Source organism: Camelus ferus, chromosome 2 (genome assembly GCF_009834535.1).
Source record: "Camelus ferus isolate YT-003-E chromosome 2, BCGSAC_Cfer_1.0, whole genome shotgun sequence".
NCBI lineage: Eukaryota > Metazoa > Chordata > Mammalia > Artiodactyla > Camelidae > Camelus > Camelus ferus.
The window spans coordinates 89,587,000-89,596,180 of record NC_045697.1 but is presented as its reverse complement, the minus strand read 5'-3'; positions in this window follow the sequence as shown (position 1 = coordinate 89,596,180).

The window sequence follows — 9,181 nt, the reverse complement described above, 5'->3', positions numbered from 1 at the left end:
TTTACTTCACTGTATACTTCCCTTTCCCTTTAAAGAACAACAAAAATTTAGTAATAGAATAGTGAAGTATGGAAATCAAGGATGAAATGGGAATGAGATTTTTATATACTCACTATAAAGCTTCTGACTGATAACTTCCAAGAGCATTAAATCATTTCACCTCATCCTGAGAGATGCTGTTAATCTTCAGGGCATGTTAGAATCTCATTGTGAAACTTGGCTCCAAGTGCACTGGTTGCCCTAAAAATAAACTTGATATTACATTTCTATATATAATTGGCTCTAAAGTTTGGCTGGAGTTTCAAATAGTACAGGAAAAGAGGAGTCTAAGACTGCCAGTGAGATCATATCCATAGGCTGAGGAATCCTGTTACCATTTCCATCTGTGACCTTGGTTTCCATTTCATACTGAAGGTCCTGTGTGGCAAGCAGTAGAAAGGTAGAGACAATATAATGTTTAGATGTACTGAATATTGCAGCTATACCTGAAAAGTGTCTGAACACACAAGAACGTTATAGACCTTGGTGAACCTGTTTAGCTCTTCATATATATAAACAAATATCTGCCACATACCAACATTAAAAAAAGCATGGAATGGAGTATCACAAGATTTTAAAACACTTTATGTGTATGTGCGTGGAGACATAATTTATCAAGTTAACTACTAGCGTGATGCATTGCGCTTCACTTGACACACAGGCATGTAATAAATATTGTAGAAGGACAGACGGAAGGGAGGGAAGGAGGGAGGAATGAAGGAAGGAATGGGAAGAAGAAAGTTTAGTTTTTTTCAAGAAGAGTTTGATTTTTTAGAAATTTTTATCTTTTGCATTTTCATTTTACCTTTTAATTGAAGTATAATCAGTTTACAATGTTGTGTCAATTTCTGGTGTACAACATAATAGTCCAGTTATACATATGTGTAAGTCTTCCGTATAGCGAGCAATAAAAATATTTAGGTTTTTGCCTACCTGTATAATTCTGTGCACTCCTGATTAGAATTGAAAACATTTAAAGTTGATTATACTTCGCTAATATATTATTTAAGAATTCAGAGGAATGCAAGCTTAAGACCCAAATTCTGTTTTGTGAGTCTACAGAAATAACCAGAAGCTCTTATCCCAAGGTCATAAATACTAACTCACCTGAAAATGTTAATGTCTTAATATTATTTGTGTCTAAGTTCTTGCCATTTTCCAATGGTCTTTTAGTTAATTATATTATAATTATAGTTAAAAGTTTACATTGGTACCTTTGTATAAATCCACATGGTTATCATGAATCCTTTAGGGTGCAGAATTCAGTAGATGATCTTGTCTTTAAAACCTCTGTGACATCTCAGTAACTAAAATAATATTTTTCAGCTAATTCTATTTTAATTAAATTCTGTTAGTAAATTGACAATATGACTTCATAAATGATTATTATCAATCTACTCCAGGACGGTATAAAGTATTTTATCAATCAGGTTGTCAGCTGAAAGCAAGAATATTTGCTTGGTCTCTTTAAACAGAAAAGGAATTTACCATAGAATATCTGAGCAGTTTACAGAATTGTTGAATTTTCTAGAGAGCTGGTTTAAGGGCAAACTTACAGGAAACATGCCATAAAACACCACTGCTGATCCAGTTTGAGGAAAACACTGTCCTGCTGCTACGCAGCAGGCAAGCTCCAGGGGAGACGCAGCCGTGGCCTCCCCGTGGATACCGTCTCTGCAAGGCAGGAGACTTTGCAAACTCTGAGACCCATTAATGTCTGGGCTTCTGCTGCCACTGTAACCAGGCAAATGGATTAGGTCCTGTGTTTAATTCCCTCAATTACTTAAGAATTTAAAGATCCTAACAAGTAAGCCTGCTTGTTGTGTGTGAACTCACCTACCTGGGAACTGGCTGGAAAGGAGGGGGATAAGTTTCTGATTTACTTTGAGCAAATGGGATCGTGAACCTAAGAATTCTTCAAATAAGGTTAGGATCTGTCAGCATGTTGGGCAACCAGGAAATATGATAAGTGATTTTTCTATAAATATTAGTATTTCCAGCTAGTATGTATTTTGATAATATAGATTTTAAGCAGGAATTTGATTAAGATGTGCCTTATATTTATAGTAGAAATTTACATTTTTGTCATATTTGGCAAAATCTAGGGCAAAAGGATCCTAAATTCTTTTTTAAATTCAGAGTGATTTGATGATTGATTTATCAAGGAAGATGATAACCTCATAGTCTACCACTTAAAATTCAGAACAAAATTGACCTACGCAATCATTATGATACTAAATCAAGAAGTAAAATAGTATATAAGGGAAAAGATAATAAATTAATCAAGAAATCAAATGTTATATACTAGAGTCATTTGACAAATATTAACAGTACATTTAATTAAGATTAGAAAAATAAGGTCCAGTTGAAGAGTTACTACTTGAGATTATAAACAAAGTAAAGGATAGTCAATTGACTTTCAAGTAAGCCAAAAAAATTCAATGAGAGAAGAATAATAGGTCTTTTCAACAAATGATTCTAGGAAAACTGGACATCCACATGCAAAAGAAGTGAGACTCTTGCTTATGCTATACATAAAAATTTAACTCCAAACTGATTTTAGACCAACATGTAAGAACTGAAAATATGAAACAGTTAAAAGAAAGCATAGGAGTAAATCTTTGTGAACTTGCGTTAGACAAAGCCTTGTTAGATATAGCACCTAAAGCATAAGCAAGGAAATAAAAATAGATGAATTGGAATTCAACAAAATTAAAAACATGTATGCTTTAAAAGACAAGAAAGTGAAGACAATTCAGAATGTGAGAGAATGCTGAAAAAATTTTTGATAAGGGACTTGTATCCATATTATTTAAATAACTCTTACAATACAATAATAAGACAAATAATCCAGTTTTTTAAAGTACATAAAATAGAAACAGACATTTCTCCAAAGAATATATACAAATGTCCAAAAAGCACCTGAAAGGAAGCACAAGTTCATTACTCACTTGAATGCAACTCAAACCCACCATGAAACACTATTTCACACTTACTAGGTTGGCTACAACAAAAAGACAGATAGTACCAAGTGTTTGTAAGAACTGGAGGAACTGGAGCTGTCATACATGGCAGATGAGAATATAACATGGTGCAGCCACTTTGGAGGATAGTTTGGCAGTTCCTCAAAATGTTAAACATAGAATCACCATGTGATCCAGCAAGTCCACTTCTAGGTGTTTACCCAAGAAAACTGAAAAGACATGTCCACAGAGAAACTTGTGCACAGATGTTCATATCAGCATTATTTCTGAAAATAGCCAAGTTAGCTATTGACATTCAAATGTCAATCAGCTGAGGAGTATATAAATGAAATGTCGTATATGTATACAATGAAATATTCACCAATTAAAATGAAGTACTTATATACTCTCCAAAACAAATGAAGTTTGAAAACATGTTAAGTCAAAGAATCCAGTCACAAAGGACTATATAGTGTACAATTACATTTATATGAAATGTCTAGATTAGGAGACAGAAAGTAGAGTTTGCATAACTTTTGAAAATCCTAAAAACCACTGAATTGTACATTTTAATGAGTGAATTTTATGGCATGTGAATTACATCTCAATAAGGCTTTAAAAGTAAGTGGTATACTTATTTTTTTTCTTTCAAAATATAAAACTTGGATATGACTCTGGGCATTTTTCTTAAATATTCTGTTAGTCAGAATATTTGTGGAGAAATGCCAGAGAAAATCATGTTATTTATTCAGACATTCCTTATTTCAAGTGTATAAAATGTCATCAAGTACAAATAAATAGCAGTAATAGTATACCTGAAGCCATGTTTTAATTTCCAAGGAGTGGAAAACACTAAGGAGATTACTGTACTCAGCTTCTGCCAACAGTTTAAAGTACTTATAGCAGAAACTGTACCAGAAAAGTGACCAAATATAGTAAAAGCTAAAAAAAAAGTTATACAAATATTGCTTTTCCCATCAAAAACCTATTGCATCTAAACAAATGTGGAAAGTTTTAAAACCTTTAAATGTGGTATCTATATATGCAGTGGAATATTATTTTGCCATTAAAAAGAATAAAATCTTGCCATTTGTGACAATGTGGATGGACCTACATGTTATTTATGCTGAGTAAAGTCTGACAGAGAAAGACAAATACTATATGATTTCACTTATACATAGAATCTAAAAAACAAAAATGAACAAACATTGTAAAAGAGAAACAGTTTTACATACTGAGAACAAACAGGTGGTCACCAGAAGGGAGGGGCAGTTGGGGAGGAAAGAAGTAGGTGAGGGAGATTAAGAGGTACAAACTTCCAGTTGCAAAATAAATGTCATGAGTATTAAATGTACACTGTGGGGAATATAGTCAATATCTGTAACAACAAAAAAAAATGGTAAGCTTTACTGGTAATTTATGCTAGAACCTTGCTTTTACACATTACAAAAGCAGTAACACTCAAAATGTTCCCTCAATATTTTAATTATTATTTATTTTACAACAGAAATAAAATTGTTGACCCCATAAAAGTGTTTCCGTAACTGGAATCAATAGTTCCCAAGAACTTTTAAAACACCTTATGATATTATTAACAAAATCTGCAAACATTCATATTAAGCACTAGTATATCTGTGAAAATGTCTTTCTAGGAATCATTAGCTTCCAGAAATGTTAAGTAAGGATTTAAATAGCTGATATGGATACATTTGTGAGAAATTTTGCAACAACAGTGGCACCCCTGATAAGCAATCACCCATTCTAATTTGGTCCATGAACTGTTAAAGCTACTTCATTACCTTTACCATTCTGCTTCATGAACCTAAATAACATAAACCTACTTGCTGAGTTGCCAACAATAAATCAAGGGCATATGCTGTGAATGAATACACCACATGCACAACAGTGTGCGCATATTCCCACAAGGTCTCTAAAGAAAGCGTATATTGCATATGCTGCCTAGAGTGTCTCACTGTGTTAGAAAATGTAATGTATAGCTTGTTTTGCTTTAATATCATGAAACTTACATAAGACAGTTACAGTTAAATTAAGACAAGGCATTTTTACACCTACTGTTTTCATTGTACAGTGGCAAGGGCAGAATTAATACTTTCAAAATATAAGGATATTACACCATTAGTTAAAAACAAATAACCAAGTAATTCATGTTATTTATAGTGGCTTACATATACTATAATGTTTTACATTCTTTTATATAGTAAGGAGGATTCTATTATAATACAGATTCATACAATTAACACCCATAGAGATTTTAACCTATTAGTTGAACATAATCTATTAGTAACAACTAAATATACCATACACGAGACATTCTTCAGAATAGACTACATACTAGGCATTTCAGTATCTTTGAAATAGTCAAATTAATTATACAAGCACATAAAATATGTCCTCTTACCCATATATGAACATCAGAAAGAAATCTAGGAAATCCCCAAATATTTGAAAATATAGAGCATAATACTAAACAACTCATGATTCACAGAGTATGTCTCCAAATGAAACTGAACAATACTTTGGAATGAATAAAAATGTAAGCGCCACATTTCGAAATTTATGGAACTAAAGCAATATTTAGAGGAAAACTAATACTTCTAAATGCCAATATTAGAAGTATCTCATCCATATTAAGAAATTAGAGAAAAAGAAGAGTAAACTAAATCCAAAATAAGCAGAAGAAAGAAAATTATAACAATTAGAGCAGTAATTGCTGAAATAGAAAAGACAGAAACAATAGAAAAAATAAATAAAACCAACATGAGCTTTTTGTAAAGATGAACAAAACTGACAAACCTTTAGTCTGACTGACCAAGAAAGAAAGATGTGTTATACAAATTACAAAAATCAAGAATGAGAGAGGGTACATCACTACTGACCCTACAGAAGTTAAAGGATTGTATGGACAACTAATTAGCAAATTTAATAAAGTGGGAACATTTCTAGAAAGATTAAAAACTACCAAACCTGATTCAAGAAGAATATAAAAATTTGAATAGGTAATTAACCAGTAAGAAAACTGAATTAGTAACAAAAACTATATCCAGAAGGAACTATGTAAAACGCACACCTAAAACCACACTTAATGGTGAAAAAGAAAAGTTCTCTATCTCTTAAGAAAGGGAATGAAACAAGGATGTCCATTGTGCCCATTCTATTTAATATAATGCTAGAAGTTCTAAGCAATACAATAAGTTGCATGCACGTGTAAGAAGTAGGGCAGGAGAGAAAGAAAGAGATTAAAGGCATCTGGATTAGAAAGAAAAAAGTAAATCTGTCTTTTTTTGGGGGGGGAATGCAAATTACATGATCTAATAGGCAGATAATTCAAGGAATACACCACACACACACACACACACACACACACACACATCTTAGACATACACAAAAATACCTGAAAAATAATAAACTGGTTTACCTCATTAGCAGCATATAAGATCAATATTTTAAAATCATTCATATTTCTAAATCCTAGCAAGGAATAATCTGAAAATGAAATTAAAAATATTCCACTCACAGTAGTATCAAAAAGGATATAAATACTTAGAAATACGTTTAACAAAGGAAATGAAAGATTTTTACACTGCATTCTATGAAATATTTCAGAAAGAAATTAAGATCTAATGGAGATATGGTCTAATTTCATATATTTGAATAATATAGTTGAGATGACAAGTCTCTGTAGGTCAATCTATTAATTCACTGAAATTCTTACCAAAATTGTAGCAGGCTTATTTTGTAGAAATTTACCAGCTGGTCTTAAAATTTGTATGGAAATTAAAAGGGCCTAGAATAGTCAAAACAACATTTTTAAAACAAGAACAAAGTTGGAGAACTGACTTACTCCTCAATTTCAAAACTTAGTATGAAGCCATGGCATAAACACAGTGTGGTACTGGCATAGAATAGAAACAGAAACAAATCAAGCAGAATTGAGAATCCAGTAACAAATTTTACATTTATGGTTAATTGATTTCAAAAAAACTCTTCAAGACAAGGCTAGTGGGAAATATTATTTTCAACAAGTGATTCAGGGAAAATTGGATATCCGAATTAAAAAATAATCTAGACCTTTATCCCATAGCATATAGAAAAAATAGCTAATAGCATGAGCTAAATTAAGAGCTAAAAATTCAAATTTAGATTAAAACATAGGAGAGTCTGCGTTTCTCCACACCCTCGCCAGCATTTATCATTTATGGACTTTTTCTTAAATTAATTTTTTATTGCAGGACAGTCTATTACAATGTGTCTATCTCTGGTGTAGAGCACAATATCCAGTCATGCATATACATACATATATTGATTTTCATATTTTTTGTATTAAAGGTTATTACAAGATATTGAACATAGTTCCTGGTGCTAGACAAAAGAAACTTTTCTTAAATCTATTTTTATATATAGTAGATAAGATTTATAACTCTCAAACTCCCAAATTTATCCCTTCCCCCCCTTCCCCGGTAGACATAAGATTGTTTACCAAGTCTGTGAATCTGTTTCTGTTTTGAAGATGAGCTCATAGTGTTCCTTTTTTTGTTTTTTTCAGATACCACATGAGTGATATCACATGGTATTTTTCTTTCTCTTTCTGGCTTACTTCACTTAGAATGCCAATCTCTAGGTCCATCCCTGTTCCTGTAAATAGCATTATTTTATTATTTTTATGGCTGAGTAGTATTCCATTGTATAAGTACACCACAGCTTCTTTATCCAGTCATCTGTCGATGGACATTTAGGTTGGTTCCATGTCTTGGCTATTGTAAATAGTACTGCTGTGAACATTGGGGATTTTGAATTAAGGAACCCTCTGAATATATGCCTAGGAGTAGGATTGCTGGAACATACGGTAAGTCTATTTTTAGTCTTTTGAGGAATCCCCATACTGTTTGCCATAATGGCTGCACCAAACTACATTCCCACCAACAGTGTAGTAGGGTTCCCTTTTGTCCACAACCTCTCCAGTGTTTATCATTTGTGGACTTCTGAATGATGGCTATTCTGACTGGTGTGAGGTGATACCTCATTGTAGTTTTGATTTGCATTTCTCTGGTAATTAGCAATGTGGAGCATTTTTTCATGTGCCTGTTGACCATTTGTATGTCTTCATTGGAGAATTGCTTGTTTATGTCTTCTGTCCATTTTTGGATTAGGTTGTTTTTTGTTATTAAGTTGTATGAGTTGTTTATATATCCTGGAAATTAAATCTTTGTCAATCACCTCATTTGCTAATATTTTCTCCCATTCCATAGGTTGTCATTTTGTTTTACTTATGTTTTCCTTTGCTGTGCAAAAGCTTATAAGTTTAATTAGGTCAGATTTGTTTATTTTTGCTTTTATTTCTATTGCTGAGTAAACATAGGAGAAAATTTTCATGAAATTTGGCCAGTCAAGGGCTCTTAGATACGGTACCAAAAACAAGATTCCTAAGGGAAAAAATAAAATAAATTGACTTTGTCATAATTGGAAACTTCTGTATTTCAAAAGATACCATCAAGAAAATTAAGACAAGCCATACACTGGGGGAAATACTTGCAAATTACACATCTGATAAAGAATTTGAATTTAGAAAATATGAACAAGACTTGGCGTGATAATGTGACAAACTGTTAAAAAATGTTCAAGTTATTTAAAGATAGATTTTATTAAAGAAGAAATAAAAATGGCTAATAAGCATAGGAAAAGTTATTCAAAATTCTTAGTCATTAGAGAAATGTCAATACCACAATGAGATACTACTTCATCTACTCACTAGAAAACCTATAATAAACATGAACAGTACCAGGTGTTGGTAAGGCTGTGGAAAAACTGGAACCTTGTACATTGCTGAGGATAATGTTAAATGACACAGCCACTTTAGAAAAATAGTTCAGCAGTTTCTTAAAATGTTAAAATATGCTTTCTATACAATCCGGTAATTCCACTCCTAGGAATCTAACCAAGTAAACTAAAAATATATATATATATATATACATATATATATATATAGTCCACATGAGATTTGTAGGTAAATGTTCATAGCAGCATTACTCATAGTAGCCAAACCAGGAAATACTCCAAATGTCTATCAGATTGTGCACAGAGAAACAAATGTGGTATATCAATATAATAGAACTACTTATCAATAAAAGGAAACAAACTATTGATAAATGCCACAATGTGAA